Here is a 15,704-nt window from a genome sequence, read left to right on the forward strand (position 1 = left end):
AAAACGGAAGGCTGATTAATTAGTGCCTGGTGAAGGGTTCACAAGGACCATTAATTTTATGACTACATTTTTAAAAATTACTAATCTTGCCCTAGTACCAAGGCAGCCTCAATCCCACTGTACAGCATTCAGGGATTTCACGGCTCCCATACCCCGCATGGCTGCTCTGTTCACTTACCAATTCCCTTTTGTTGACAGAAGAGCACAAATGCACAAAAGGACTCTTGACATAGAGGAAAAAAGAAGCAAAACTAGTGCAATTTTGTTCCTGCCCTCACTGTGTGTATGCTTGGAAAGGGGTGTGAATGACGAGTGAAAAGAGTTCTGCAGAGAAGTACTGTCTTTTATTATAGAAAGTAGCATATCTGAGAAAAACACCAGAAGCCTCAGGAAACAACAGAAAGCTGTGTAGTTTTCAACAGCTATCCCAATGAGGTTATAGCAGCATCACCACCCAATCATTGCTTTGTGCACTTGTTAGGATATGTCATCTCCATTTGTCACTAGAGATCAGCTCTGGAAAGCTACATCCCACTTAAGGCACTGAATTCAGTCATGAAAATTCTGGGATCATGTGTGATGTCCAGCAACCTTCACACCTTGAAAATTGACTGTCACCACTCTAAGCCATTGATCCTGTTGTTGCATTTTACAGCCTTCCTGAAATCATTTTACACAGCCATGAATATTCATCCCAGTGTTAAGGCATTGGACAGTTCCATTTTCTCAATGTAATAACACTGGGAAAAACATTAAGTCTTTCTATGCCCAAGGTCATTATTTCAGCAGTCTCCCAGATAACCTGGTAGTGCCCACGTAAACTGAATTCTGCAGAATGGGGATTAGTTTTGCTGCAGAACTCTGTGCTACCTCCTGTCACCTAAGGAGGGGGATGCTGGATTTGGAGTTCTGATGATCTGCTCTTTTATTTTTCTCCTTAACCACGTTACATGTGCTTCAGCAGAATTTACTCGGATAGGACCTTCTCCCAGTTCCAAGGGGAGCTATCACCACTTTTCTGGCTAGGGGATCCCTTTCTTCATATAGACATTGGAATCTTTTTCTTCAGTTGGCTCTCTGGAGGGAGTCATTTGGGGAGAAGGGAAGCAGTGAAATAGTTTGATGAATGGCATCGACTTACACCCCCCCAGGAGGATTCCATATGTTTTTAGCAGATGTTTAACACATTATGGCAACACAACTGGCTGTGTTGAAACAAATTGCAGGGTGACCATCTAACTGTTGTCAGAAGTGAAGTTTTCAACACTTCCATCTCCCCCCTGGCAGTTTCTGCTGTTTTCTGTAGGTACCTGTGAACAGCATACCACATTTTTGACAGAAAAATTGTGAAGAACTTTAACTGTCCAATAAGGTGTTATTTATTTGGAACATCTCAAGGAACAGTAAACCTTGAAGCTATGCTTGTTTTTTCCCTTTTTCAAGGGAGAAAGGTGCTTTGTAAAATCTTATGAGAATAAAAATAGCTTCACAATTTTAGTGTCATCTGGAGTTTTAAAAATGCATTAGAGCCTCCTCCCTTAGTGTTATAAGAGAGATGCAAATGCCAAGAAGAATCAAAACCTTTGAGGATAGATATTTGGATGAGTAAGGCATTTGTCTGTGCTCCAGGATCTCCTAGCTCATGTCCTGGAGCTGACACAGACCTCTAGTACTTGTTCAGCATTCATTCTCCCTGCTTCAGTTTCCTGTTTGCAATTGGGGGTGTCTGTTCCTCTGTGTTTGTCTCTCTTGTCATATTTAAACATGTAAGGAACTGCCAGGTTCCTGGTACAATGGGGATCTCCGTCTTGCTTTTTCTTCCGTAGTGAAAATTACTAAAAAGCCTGAGAAGCAGAGTTAGTTTCCATAAAGGTTTCAAGGAGTGCAGGAAAGTCTCAGCTGCACATTTCAGAGGAAATATGAATGTTGAGAATTTTCTCAAAATATACGTAGTTGGAAATCTCAATGTTTTGGTTTAATCTCCATTTTAGAAAAGTTCTGGGGGGAAAAAAAGCCAACAGGGGACAGGATATTTTCTGAATTTTTGGTTTTGTTTGGGGTTTTTTTGTTGTTGTTTCGTTGGGGGGGGGGGGTGTTTGTTATTGTGGTTGGGGGTTGTTTGTTTTGGGGTTTTTGTTTGTTTGTTTGGTTTTTTCCCAGTAATATAAAGCTTTATTTGCTGTTAGCCGTGGAAATGGCTGTCACCTTAAATATATTCATTTTGCCTTTAAAATATCCCTTCAGTGCTACATATTAAAATTATTACAAAGAATTCTCTTAATCGAGATTTTTCTGGTCAGAGTCCAAGGGTTTGTTCAGTCATTGCTGCTACAGTTTTGGATTTAGGCACTGCTACCAGTTCCTTTTATGTAATTTTACAACTTCAAAGACAAGGAAAGAGGGAGGTGAGCATGAAAGCTTTTAGGAAAATTATGTCTACCTATTTGAGTATCTCAGTGAGCATAAAGTGTTGTTCATGGGTTGGATGATCTTAAGAAAAGCATGTCTCTTTGCCCTGGAAGCCTGCTTCCAATCTTGTGGTCTGTTGGTCAGAAAGACATGAGGAGGTGATGTGTGAAATAGTGACAAAACATGTTTTTTCACTTCAGAAAAACCTGCATGTATGTTACCATGTGATCAAGTGAATATGAAAACAAAGCTGGGAAAAATAAATCTGTAAATGAATATTCAAAATGCAGCTTAGTCCTTGATTTAAAAAACAAAAACAAAAACAACATGGCAAAGGGAGGGTCTGTGATATTTTTTTTCTCCAAAATGTTAGCTGTGGCTTGGATGAAAATGATTGGGAAATGCTGATATTGACAAAGAAACCAACTCATAAACAATTTAGCTTCAGTTTTCCCAGCTGAGCCTGGGAAAGCAAAACTGGGTTGAAAAATACACTGGCAAGGTTTTAATTATGATTTTAATAATGAAGCTTGAACAGACCTCTCGCTACCAGTACATCAACTGCCCCCTCATGCTGTTTTCCCAAGCCTGATGGAGGGGCCCTGGAAAAGCAGTCTGATAGCAGATGAGGGAACATACTGATCAGTGTAACTTCAGTCAGCACTGTAAGTGCTTGACATTTCGGGAAAACAAGATCTCTTACTTTGCTGTCTTTATCTGGGAGCAGGTGATCAGGTTCAGGCAGTCAGTTTGTCATCCTAAGCCCTTTGTGGCTGAGACCTTGTTTGTTTTGTGCTCTCAGAAGTGCCATTCAGTCTCATGGCAGGGTTAATAACACTGTGTGATTTCTACTGAGCACAGATTGCTCCTGGAATGTGCAATGGTTATCTGGAAATAGACTGGTATTCAGGTTCCAGCATGCAGATGCCAGAGAGTTTCCTTCTGCCCATCTGTCTAGGCAATGAGCTGGGCTGTGTGTCAGTCCAGCTCTAGGAATCACAGCCAAGCTGGATCGGGGTTGTATTCCTGCTTCATCTGCCTTCACAGCAAATAGAGGAAGGCATTAGTAGAAATACTGAGAGAGAATAACAGGAAAAGAAAGAGAGCAGTCTGAAGGCAGAGGAAGCGGGAGAAAAGCTGGGGAGGGGAGGGAAGGGAAGGAAGGAACAGGGAAACTGTGAAGTTGAGAACTGAGAGGTGAAGGGCAGACAAGAAAGTGTTCATAAGTAATGGGTGTGTTCTGTGGAGTGAAATTTATCTCAAAATCCGTACAGTTACACCTACGAGGAACCTGCCATGATTTGCTCACGGTTTCCCAATATTGCCGTTTTTGCTTCTGAAAACTCAAGCCTATCAGAAGTGTAACAGAGAGGCTATTTGGATTGTGATACATGTGATGTAATATTCGAGGGACATACTTCAGACAGTCCCTTGGGACTGCAGCTCTAGGCACTTCTGAAATGGGAGAAAGTGGCTTTAGTGTTATGGGCTAAACCATGGAACTCTTTTCTTGTTCTGATTTCAATTCAATAACCGATTTATCAAAAAATTAGTAAAACAGCCCTCTCACATGTTGATCTATCATAAAATTGGCTTTATTCGAGGTTGTTATTATGCTTTGAGTTCACAGAGGATATACTATATTCTTTAAACATAACAAAGAATGTAAACCTCAGCTTTAAATGCAAAACTCAGTTCAGTGCTGGCTGGGATTCACAAAGCAATTCCTTCATGACGGTGAAAGCGCTATGAACTCGGGAAGCTAATTTTCAATAGTGGCCCCTTAAATTGCACAGTTGAGCATGTAAGAGCACTATTGTGTCTATGCTAGCATGTGGAAGATTTGAAAGCTGGGGTCACATATAGTTGACTCTTGTTCATTTACAAAACAGTTTCATAGAATCAGGATAGAAAACAGAAAACACACACAAGTCTTTGGATACATCACCCTGCATTTTTTTTTTCCAAAATATCAGAATAATGATGTCACTGGAGGGGAAAGGGTTGGCAGTTGTTGGAAAAAATGCCAAGAGTGTCCCTGATGAGGAGAGGATCTTGTCTGTGGAATGTGGGGCTGTTTAAAGCGGTGGTGTTTCCATCAGGACTGAGCCAAGCCAGTTTACTGGAAACCCTCCACATGAGATCTGTGCATTAGGCCCTGAAATAAGGGTGAGTGTTGGGCAGCCAGACAGATGCACACACGCTTTCATGGTTTATTCACTGCTACAGCAGAACTGCTTGGCATGTGGGGTCCTGCAGCAGTCCTGGACAGTGCAGGGGTCCATGTGTGGGACTGGTGCAGGGGAAGGACCAATGGACCCAGCTGGGCAGGCCTGTAGAGCAAAACTGTAATCTTTGCCTGAAAGAGCTATGATCTGCTGCTTAAGGGGTATGACAAGCCAGCCTCCTGGAAAATAGCACTCTGAGTCCTTTGCAAAGGAATCAAATAAGGAACAAGGCTATTACCTCGTGTCAAACTGTGTCTAATAAAGAAATGGAAATCCCCTACTCTGCCACAAAGACCAAGCAGAGCTAGGATCATGCTGTGTGACACAAATAAATGAATAGCAAAACAGAAATGGAAAACATGGGCCCAAACATTACAAGAAAATATCAGGCCCTGAAATGATTGCCTGTCTTAAGCAACAGACTATAACAAAACATACGCTTCAAATACAGTCTGTGTGTAATCTAGTTTTGCTATTACACAGAAATAGATTTGGGACCATAACTGTTAAATTCTATGTGTATCTCCCTATTTTTATTTCACATTAGGAAATAAAAGCAAGCCAACGCCAACAAATATCTGCACCTGGGGAGCCTTGTAACTGTTCATTACCAGATATATGAGGCATTAGCAGAGATTATGCAGAGGCGCTGGCACATCTTTTTTTCCTTTGCATTGCACTGTTAGACATTCCTGTTGTCTCTTGTTCTTCTACTATGCTCTGAGGGTCCAAATCTGCATCCCCCATCTTGCAAAGCATCATGAAATAAGCAGGACTTATCAGTACCAGGACACATCTGCATATCACTTGCATGATCTGGTCTTTGTAGGATTGGCTTCTCTGTCGTTATATGCGGGCGTAATGTCCAATTTACTAAAGTCTAATTTACTAATCCTGAGCTATTGATTGTTACTGAAAGTAAAGGCATTACTTCTGCACTCTTTTTACTCTCTTCAGTTTCTTTTGCTCCAACCCAGTAGGGACTTTGTAAGTATTAGGAATGGTGAGTAGTTTTCCTAGGGGATAATTGAAATGAACCCCCTTGTGGATTCCCTTGTCAGATGCTGTTGGACTTGAAATATGGTCGCTCTATGTGCAATAGCAGTAAAAAGATGCCCTCTTCTACACAGTTATCTATTTTAGTGGAATCTGTAGCTGTCAAATGATAATGAAATTTTTTAACGGGCTCAGAAGTTACTGGTACACACACAGCACAGTGGCAAAGGTCTTATTTCCTTAGGCTTTTCCCATACTGCAAACATGGGCTTCTCCTTCGGTTTGGTGTGGATTTTGGAAAGGCTTCCGAGTCCCGCCGTGTGATCCTTTGAAGTTTCTCCGGCAGATTTCCGAAGGCATTTCAGCAGCTCTCACTGAGATACCAGTCAACGAGTGACCCCTCTCCCACCTCCCCGGTCTCCTCCTTTTTCGTCTCAAGGATCCCCCCGGTGCATCAGGAGCCCATTGGATGTTACCGGGGACACCCTGCAGACGGGCAGTAGGCAGCTCTCCATCCCAGCCGTGCGTGCTGCCAGCTCGGGGCTGCTCTCTCTCAGGTGCCAGGTTCATCTGCCGCGGGGCCGCCCTTGCCGGGCTGCCATTCCCGCACCCCGAACGGCCCAGGCACGGCACGGCAGGGACGAGTCACCTCGGCGGCTCCTGCCGAGGGCACCCGGGAAGTTTTCCGGCGAAGGAGAAGGCAGCCGAGAGGCACGGGCGGCGAGGCGGGAGCGGCGGAGCGCGGGCAGAGGCGCGCCCAGCCGGAGGGGCCGGGGCCGGGCCGGGGCCGGGCCGTGCCGGGCCGGGCGGGGGCGGAGGAGGGGGCACGGCCGGGAGGTGGAGCCGGCTGCGCTGGCGGCTCCGGCGCTCCGCGGCTGCCGGGCACGGGGCGCGCTCGGCAGTGGGAGCCCAGCGCCGCCGGGAGCCGCCGCCCTCGGTCCGCCCGCCCGGTGCGTGCCCGGGAGCCGCCGCCGCGGGAGCCGCAGGTAACGGGAGGGGTTCCCTCTGCCGGGCGCGCAGCCTCTCCTGCCCAGCGGTGCCGCTTCGGCTCGGCGCCCGCCGCCCTGCCGCTGCCCGGGACGCTCGGGGTGCCCACGGGGGCGGCTCGCTACCTGCCCCGCCGCTGCGCTGTTCCCTCGGGGGCGGGAGGATGCGCGGCAGCGCCGTGACTCCCCGGGGTGCTGGGCGTGCAAGTTTGCGGGGCTGAGAAGCCAGCCCGCCCGCCAGTACCGCCGGCACGGGAGCCGGGGGAGGGCGCCCCGGCTGCCCGGGCCAGCTGAACTCGCCCCGCCGGTAACACTCCTCCGGGGTCGGGCTCCGGCAGCGTCTCCGGGAGCCTCAGAGGCTGTCCTCGGTATCTCTGTATTCTGCTGCCTCCGGCCTGACACCCCTGCCTCCGGGATCCCTCTTAGCGTAAGGACAGGCGGAGGAGCCGGGGAGCCCGGGGGCTGTGCCCGGAGCGCCCCGGCCGCGTCTGTCGCATGCTGGGGTGTGCCACCACCCCTGAGATTCGGATGAGGACGGTGGGACAGTTACCCGTGTTTTTTACTTCAGCCCGGGCTGGGAGGAATTTTCTCTTTCACATTTTGCTGATCTTCCGTCCCGCTACCCTGGGTCAGTGCCTGCTCTTTAATAGAGATTCACAGCTGCAGCAACATGTTAGCGAGGTACCACATGGGGGATTTGTAAGCTGAACTGGGCACTTCAAGTTTTATCACAACTTTTGTATTTAAAGGTTATAATGAGCGAGTAAATAGCATTTTCGTGTGTGCTGTACTTGCGTGGTTTTCTGTGAAGTATGTTGGATAATATTTTTTTTTCTCTAGCTCTTCTCTTGGCAATGAGTAAGCTCGGCCTGATTACTGCTTGTATTTCTATAATACGAGCAAATTTGGACACAGTTAATAGATTCTAGGCACATAATTCACTGAATAGCCAGTGGCTACCGAAGCCGGGCAGAGGTGTGCTGGAGATGGTTGTGTGCCTGGCAGGGTATATGCTAATTGTGACCATGGGCTCGCCTCGGACTTTCGCTAGTGGGTAAAAAGTTGGAGTTGTTAAAGAGTTGCCTTAATTCGTCAGGATGTATGTAAGTGTTTGATGGATTCTACCAGTGAAATGCTTATTTTAACACTCAGCGGTTTTTGTAAGGAGCAGTAGTTGTTCCGTCATGAAAGTATAGAAACTGAGAGCAAACGGTGGGGATGTCAACCCGAGAAATAAGTACATTCTTTAATTTTTTCATAATTTGGGGGGAATCTTTCAAATTCGACTGTGTAGCACGATGTACAGATGCGCTTCTTTATTATGTGCTTTCACTGAAGCATTTTATAGTATGTTAAAATGGTTCGAATGTTTGACCCTCCTTGGAAGGCAGTTAATGTTGCTGTATTTGTTGTGGCCGAGGTACAGCTTTTGTTGGCGCAAGCCGAAATACCATGTGATACAGTTGCCACGAATTCAAGGGTAGCGGGGTGAGGAGAAAGGAAGAGCTCTAACTTCTCTGAGATGTTGCAGACTCCAGCAAAATCCACACAAATTTTCCGCCCTTTCTGCAAGGTAGACCTGTGCCACAAATCACTCAGCTCGCCTCGCTGTGTGTTTGACCCCGTGAGATTGCAGGTGAACGGGGGTGACTCCCCGGGGAAGGGCCAGATTGCAGCCCGCAGCCTGCGGGAGCGGGGCCGCGGTGCGAGCCGGGGATCGGCGGCGGCTCCGAGGGGAGGGCTGGGTGGGTGATGCTGGTGTTTTCCACGAGAGGGCTTTCTCGCCGTGCCGTGCCGTGCCAGTGGCGGAGCGCCGGCTGCCCCTCCGCTCGCTCCTCGGCTCGGGGAAGCGGAATGGGCTTGGGGATGGTGTGCGCTCACAGGGTGCTGCAGATTCCCTTTGTAAATTATGGGGAAATCCCTTTATTGCCCCTGAGGTGTAAGGAGGAGGCATCCTGGGAAGAACACCAGTCTTCAGTTTCCAGGCTACCTCAAAACTCAGAACGATCCCTACAACTTAATTTCCCCACAGTGGAAGCCGAGAGGAGGCTGAATGTGTTTTTCACAAAAGAGGAGAAGGGTTAGAGCGTTTGCATCCTTGTCACAGATGATGGCAATGAAGGACTCTCTCCTGGCATGATTTCATTTTTGGCTGCTTTAACACGTATTATACTTCTCAGGGTGGGGCTGGGCGAAGGGGAACCAGTAACCATTGTACGAGTATGAAAATGCTGCCTGTAAGTGCTTTGCCAAGTTGTCTGTGTGTTAGTTCAAATAATTTCACACGCACAGCATTGCAGGTCTGTTTTAAAAGGCAGAAACTGCGTCTGTAACTAGTAATAATATTGCAGTTCATAAAACATGAGAAACATCTGTTACTGTGACTTCAATTTGTTTCTCTCTCCTTGGAATAACTGAGTTGACAGCTCAGTCAGGTTTAATGTCCTGTGCTAAACCTTTGGTCGTGTGTCCCACGGCTAATTGTGACTCACAGAATCAATAAACCCAGCTCCTGCTTCTCTGCAGCGACTCAGCGGGGGAGTGGGGAGGGCTTCAAATCACAACAGCAGACCACGGGGGACAAATTCGGGTTTCTACAAAGCTGGGCCTATCATGTGCCCTTGCCTCTTTCGGTGCAGCAGAGCTGGCTGGGGCCTCACTATTAGGGCCGGGTAAGTGAGGGAGATGGTCTGCACTGCTGTACGGGCAGTATTTTCCCTCATAGCACCTTTTGTCTTGCCTTAATCTATCCCAGGTTGAATATTGTAGGCAGTTGAAGCAGAGCCATCTCATGCTTTGATGTGTGTTTATTGGCTTTAGCATCTCATTCCCTTGCCCTTTTTTTTTTTTTTTTTAAAAAAAAGAAAAAAAAAAAGTTGGGTTGTTCTCTTTCCACCCCACCTCCACAAAGAAAAAGAATTAGAGCAGAGGTAAAATGTGAATGAAATGACTTTGTGTTTTTCTGAATGGGTTTTCTTGCACTGCCCCTGCCCTCCTTGCTGCCTTCTGTAAGATCCTTTCACAATTAAAATATTATGACTATGCTTATGGTCGCCCTTCACTTGTGGCAAGGATCCTAATTTGATGTCAATGAAAAAAATAGTAGTTTCTGGCATAAGGGCAGATGACATTTCATCAGCTAGTGCATGCCCATTTTTTTTTAAACCACAGTGCTAAGACCATATGGACAGATAATGAGTTTAAGCTGATAAACAGCTTACAGATTTGCCCAACTAAAGGACTTTCTTCCTAGAAAACACATTTTCCTTTAAAATAAATAATGAAGTTCCTGTGTTTTTATTTAATTATCTTGAGTCCTGTCTGTTCTCACCAGGCTGCAGGAAAACAGGCACAACTGCTCTGGGGACAGAGCTACTGGATTTATGGGCCTGTAGGTCTTAGAGGAGAGGAAGGACTTGAAAAGTTCAGATGCTACAAAATTGAGGCCTAAGGGGCCTAAGGTATCTAAAAAAGCAGATGGTGGTCCAAGTTGTATTTAGAGAGTTTCCTGAGGTAGTGCATCGTTCTTGACATCTTGAAGATGAGTCATTGCATGAGGTGGTAGTAGGTCTGAGGTCTGTTTGGGAGTTATAATTAAAACAGATGGATATCTACACTCCTTGCTAACCCTATGAGGCTGCTGAAGCAGTCCTTGTCTGGAAATACTATTGCAAGACAATCTCTGTTTTACTTTCTCAATAATTTTTGACTAATTTCAGTATGATTTGTTTATTTGTTTAATTTAAACTGATTTAGCAATAAAATATATCAATTTTCTTGGTTTTATGGGGGAAAAAAACCCCACAAGTGGTACAGTGAGAGTTGAAAAGTAACTTGTTTTGGGACAGGGTGGTCTTTAGTTGTCACTTTAAAATAATGACTCAAAACCAAGCACTGTATTTGCATGAGAGGACAAAGCCTGTGAGTTTCTCCCTCAAGATGCATAGAAATGAGCTGTTTCAGATCTGAAAGTGCTAATTCCCTTTTGAGCTGTTTCTTATGTGTTCTCTTTTTTTCTTTTTATTTTTTTCCCCTGGAAATAATTATTAATTTTAATTGGAAGAGGCAAATGAAGGAAGAAAATAGTTGCACAGAAAAATCACTACAGACAACTCCACTCTTTCTCATGCTGCTTATTCCTTCTAAAACTTTCTTGTTTTGTTTTCTCCCTTCCCTTCACACTATCCACTTCTCAGCACTGGGAAGATGATTGGACTTTAATTGTATTTTGTATGAGGATGTATTCCAGATGGCCAGAGCTTAGCTTTCTGATGGTCACTGCTGCCTCACTGGTAACTGATATTGCAGCCAGGTTGCATTTGGTCCTACCTTAGCTCATGATTAGACAGTTCAGCATTCTTTTTGTGTCCATTCCTTCCCCTATACATACATTTCTTATTTTCTTTTCATTGTTCTTTCAGTCAATCCTGAGCTTCCAAACTGGCGAATGAGTTAACCCATCGAATAGTTTCAGGGGATTCAGGGGAATTCAGTGCCCATCAAACAGTCATTGGGTCTCCTCCCTACCCAATCTCTTGTCTTGGAGCATTTAACAGCTGCTTTGCTGTTTATCATTTCTGCATTGGTAAAGATCTATCATGGGCTAATTTAATATAAATTTTCTGAGACTGAAAGAAGTGGCTATAGGAAGGCAGTGCGTTGATCTTTTTCTGATAACCACACCATCTGCTAAACCAGTTTGTCAGCATGTTTTTATTTATTTTTGCACAGATAAAATTTAAAGAAACAAGTTATGGTAAAGATGTTTTGCTGTTACAATGAGATTTGCTTCTGCACCTCTGCCACATTCTGTTCTTTACCAGAGGTCTGTTCTTCACTGGTCTTTCTCAGAGCAAGAGGCAGAGTCTCACCATCCTGGTGAGTTGTTTATGTGTAGGGTGTTTTGGATTTGAATTACCTCTGCAGGTGGATTGATACAGGAAGCTCTGGATGACCGAGAGCCTCATCTGAATGCTTCTTTTCAGATATGCAGCAAATATTGCATGGCAATTGAGAGTAGTCAAGTGGTGTCAATTTATCCCCACCAATTTATTTAAAAGAAAATCATAACCAGTATCTTGTCATTGTCCTCAGAGATGTTGGAAGTGGGGTTTTGACTGTCACAGGTTTTTAGTAAGGACAGGAATCTGCACAGGAATCTTCCTGACTGTGTAGTCCTTCCTACAAGGACTCCAATGACTGATAAGTCTCTGGGAGTTCTTGTGTTTTGGGCTTTATTTATTTATTTATTGCTATCAGAGTCTCCCCTTTGCTATGCATTTACTAAATAAACCTGATCTAAAATGGAAGTTTCCTGTTCCTTGAAAAATAAATTTAAAATCACCGTAGAAGAATCAATTTTTAAACTCAAATGGAGTTCCAATTTTTTAGACCGGTCTATCACTTCAGGCAGAAAGAGAGGATGCTTTTGATGAAATAAATAGTGCTGAAATTGAATCTCATGTGTGTGCGTGATATTACTTGGCTATCAAAGGGCTGCATTATTATATGAGTTAGGGCTTAGGTCTGAGTTTGCTTGGTAGCTGAGCTTCTGATCGACCATGTTTAGTTCATCTCTTTTCCTGCCTTTCTTGCCCTCATTTAGTTGATGCGTGGCCATGTTAGAGAAGGACTTTGTTGGGCCATCTGTGGTGTGATCTGGAGTTTGCCCTGATTAGCCTTCTGGAAACAGCATAACCAGTACCCTCTTTACTCCTGTTGCTGTGGTGTTACTGTCAGGAAAAACCTTATAGTGATTGTTTATTCCAAGGAAGTTGAACTAAGCCAAACTGCTAATGTGAAAAGTCATGTAGTACAGCAGAGATAATGAGAGCTCTTATATTTTCTCAGACTTCTCACTTGAGTTGTAAACAGCTTTAAATACATCTTATGCCATCCCAGATGTCTGGAAAGCCCACAAGACAGATGAAAGGAAAGGGGTGTGAGACCGTATGGTGACTTGTTGAGTGTGGGTCAGTGGCACAGCTTGGCAGGGACTCAGGAGCTCAGAGGCCCTGGCTGCAGCTAGGGTTAGGTATATTGTGCATGATTACTGTTTCTGCAGCTCTGTGCTGCTCCTAAGGCTCAACACTGAAATTGTAATGCTAGCAGCTTTCTTTTCATGGCCCAATGCCCAGTTTGAAGAAGGGTGATTTTGGTCATGTTGCTAGACGTACGTATTTATGGCCCTGTTTCATCTGTTGAATTTAATTTGTTGGAGTATTTTTAACATTATTATGGAAACAGTTACTATATTTACTCTTTACAGAAAGCTCAATGTAAGACAGTCTATGAGGAGAGAGTTCTAGAGTAATAAATATTGCACTAAATTATGGTGTCTACACTTCTTCAGGAAAAATGGTCTAAATGAACTGACTGGCAGTTTGCCTGTTCCCAAGACACGTACCTCACAGGGCACTGAACTGGAACACTCTATGCTGGGAAAGCAATGATAGAGTTTGTTCTTGGCTCACTTGATGGCACATCTCATTTTCTTGTGGAGTGAAAATAAACCAGATCTTCTCATGAAGAAGGGAGCTCGTGCCTGTACTGGACTGCTTTCCCAGGCCTGCTGAGAACCTGTTTCCTATGGAAGTCTTTGGGACCTGTGGGCAGCTTTCAGATGAAGTCCTCAAAACCTGTTGTCAGCATAAATGAGATAATGGGATTTCTGCTGAATGGAAACTCAGTGGATTTTGGAATGGGAGTCACTGTCACTGTTGTTGATGTGTTTATTTCTGTAGTAATTTGAAATCAGAATGTGTTTTAATGTCAGTCTTGCTGATAAAAATTGATGGAGCTTAATGGTGATAGTATTGTGGTGGGTACAATGTGGACATGTATGAGAAATAATAGCAAATAAAGGATTGAATGTGTCAGAATGTTATTGAGAGGGGTGAACTTTGGATATGATGTACTTCTGAACTGCTGACTACCCTGTTGTCCTGGTAATGTCAGAGGGGAGTCTCAAAGCTGCTTAGCGTGAGGTGCTTTTTTTGTGTTGATTAACAAACCTTTTCCTTCCACTGGGAATATGGCATGGAACAGGGATCTTCTAGAGTTACACCAAGCTGTTTTTCAAAATAAGATACAGGGAAAACAGAGAGATAATTCTGGAAGTGCTTGAGGCACAATGCTGGAAGCACCAAAAGATCTCTTTGCTTTGGCAGCCTGAGAATTGGCAATGTAATACCTTGATGATGTGACAAATCACTCTGGATTCATAGGATTGAAAAAAATCTGCAAAACTGATAAGGATTTCAGCTTAAAGTGATGCTTTGTTAATTATGAACTGTTTTTCTTCTTTTAAATGCTAAGGGAAACATCAGTCAGGACTAGCATTCTGATGCGATTAAGAAAGAAAAAACAGAGAAGGCACAAGACAAAAGAAAAAAACCTACTTAATCCAGCCTGTCTCTTGGAAGCCTTATTCTATCTCCTCATTGTGCTGAAGGGAGCAGAAGGTTTCAGGCTTCACATTTTGTGTGTTCATATTTTGATACTGCAGTGGGGAAGGTTTGGCAGGAGAAGAGTCGGCGTTAGTTGAAAAACATTAATTTTCTTTGTTAATGCTGTTGCAGATAGTTCCAAGTTTCAGTTTGTAGTGGATTTCTTACAGTATTTCTGTAACATGATGCTCTTTGGGAAGTGCTTTGAAGCTCTGCACTAGCCTTGGGGAGCAGAGGGCTTTGGGAGGGGGGTTGGACACCCTCACTCCCAAGTGCTATCCCTGATTTTACTGCTCAGAAGTGAGGTGGGTGAATGCCAGCATTCCTAACATCAGCCTGCTGTAGACACTCAGCTCTGGGAAAGTTGCGTTACTTTTCTGAGCATCTGTTTCACCAGCTGTGAAAATGAAGACAGTACCCTCAGCATGTGTGTATGATGAACATTTTTGTTAGCTAATCTTGCTAAAGTGCATTGGAACTGTGAAGAGTTGTGGGTTGTTATTTGAAAGTGTGAAGGTTTAAAATGGTGTAAACCATGAGCTTGCATCTTGGTTAGGGAAGAGAAGTATCAGCTGGGAGACCTTTGGCAACAGGCACAAGGGGTTTGTGGGAAAGAGGAGAAATTTGCCTGTAATGGAGGGACCTGAGTGAGAATTAATGCCTCATTCTAACCCTTTCAACAAAATCTAAATGGATTTATTTGGAGCTGTGTAAAGGACCTGTCCAGGGCTGGATTTTTCCCTAACACCAGTTGCATTTCCTTTTGCTGTTTTTCCAGCCCCCCCCCCCCTCTCCTCCACAATCTTGCTTTTTATGATCAAAGCTCCATTCTTTAAAGATATGCCAAAGCCTTGTAATAATGCTCAGAAGATACCCCATGGACAACAGTTCTGATTAGACACTGAAGAATTCTTTAATGCTCTTCATACTTATTAATGTTAGGAACATTGTGCTGACAAAAGGTGTGGCTTTTTTTTCCCATTGCTGTTACTACTTTTTCTTTGGCTCCCGTCCTCCCTGGACACTGCACTTATTCTTTAAGGTTTTACATTGTCTTGTCTTACATAAACTTGGTTCCTTGGTTCTTGCTTTCAATTCATTCTTTTATCTTCTACAGCACTCAGTGAATGCTTAAAAATAATAAATATTAATAATAGGGCTCTTTGAACCAGCAGGTTCTTTGCAGCTTAAACTCACCTTTTCCTGCTGCTTATCCCCTATTAGAAGTTGCTATAATCTGCAGATTGTAGCTGTAATAAGTTCTGAAGCAGTGGCTGGGTTTGTGACAAGCGTAGGATTATAGCTCCAGGTGGGGAAGTGGCAGCAGGAACAGAGAACCTCAAAGGCACAAATATGTTGTTCCAGTTGAAATATTCTTAGCAATAAAGGAAGAGAAGCCAACAAAATTTAGTGTGGGAATAGAGCTATTTATCTAGGTTTCCATGGAGTGTCAGTGACCTATATAGGGTAATCCTCTACTGCACATAAAAATTGCTGTGTTTAGAAGTAGAAAAACATTCTTTCTGGAGAACACAGTTAAAGACTGTACTTTTGGAGATTCTTTCAAGCCATTTCATAGCAAGTGTCTTAAATCAGCAAGACAAACTATGACATGCCTCTATGATATTACTGTGTTT

The 15,704-nt window shown here is 44.2% G+C and overlaps 1 protein-coding gene across 4 annotated transcripts in view; it reads left to right on the top strand.

The window, feature by feature from the left end:
* The first annotated feature begins 6,442 nt into the window (after window positions 1-6,442).
* Window positions 6,443-15,704, top strand: part of TSPAN18 (tetraspanin 18) — a 120,785-nt gene continuing 111,523 nt past the window's right edge. For 2 of the 4 annotated variants that reach the window (XM_063398367.1, XM_063398370.1), the window contains exon 1: window positions 6,443-6,619. The gene's annotated coding sequence lies outside the window, so the exon portion shown is untranslated. Of the gene's footprint in view, window positions 6,620-7,227; window positions 7,248-8,116; window positions 8,193-15,704 lie in introns of those variants that run through there. The other 2 variants (XM_063398369.1, XM_063398368.1) reach the window with 2 other exon arrangements.

This window comes from Prinia subflava, chromosome 5 (assembly GCF_021018805.1).
Source record: "Prinia subflava isolate CZ2003 ecotype Zambia chromosome 5, Cam_Psub_1.2, whole genome shotgun sequence".
NCBI classification, from domain to species: domain Eukaryota; kingdom Metazoa; phylum Chordata; class Aves; order Passeriformes; family Cisticolidae; genus Prinia; species Prinia subflava.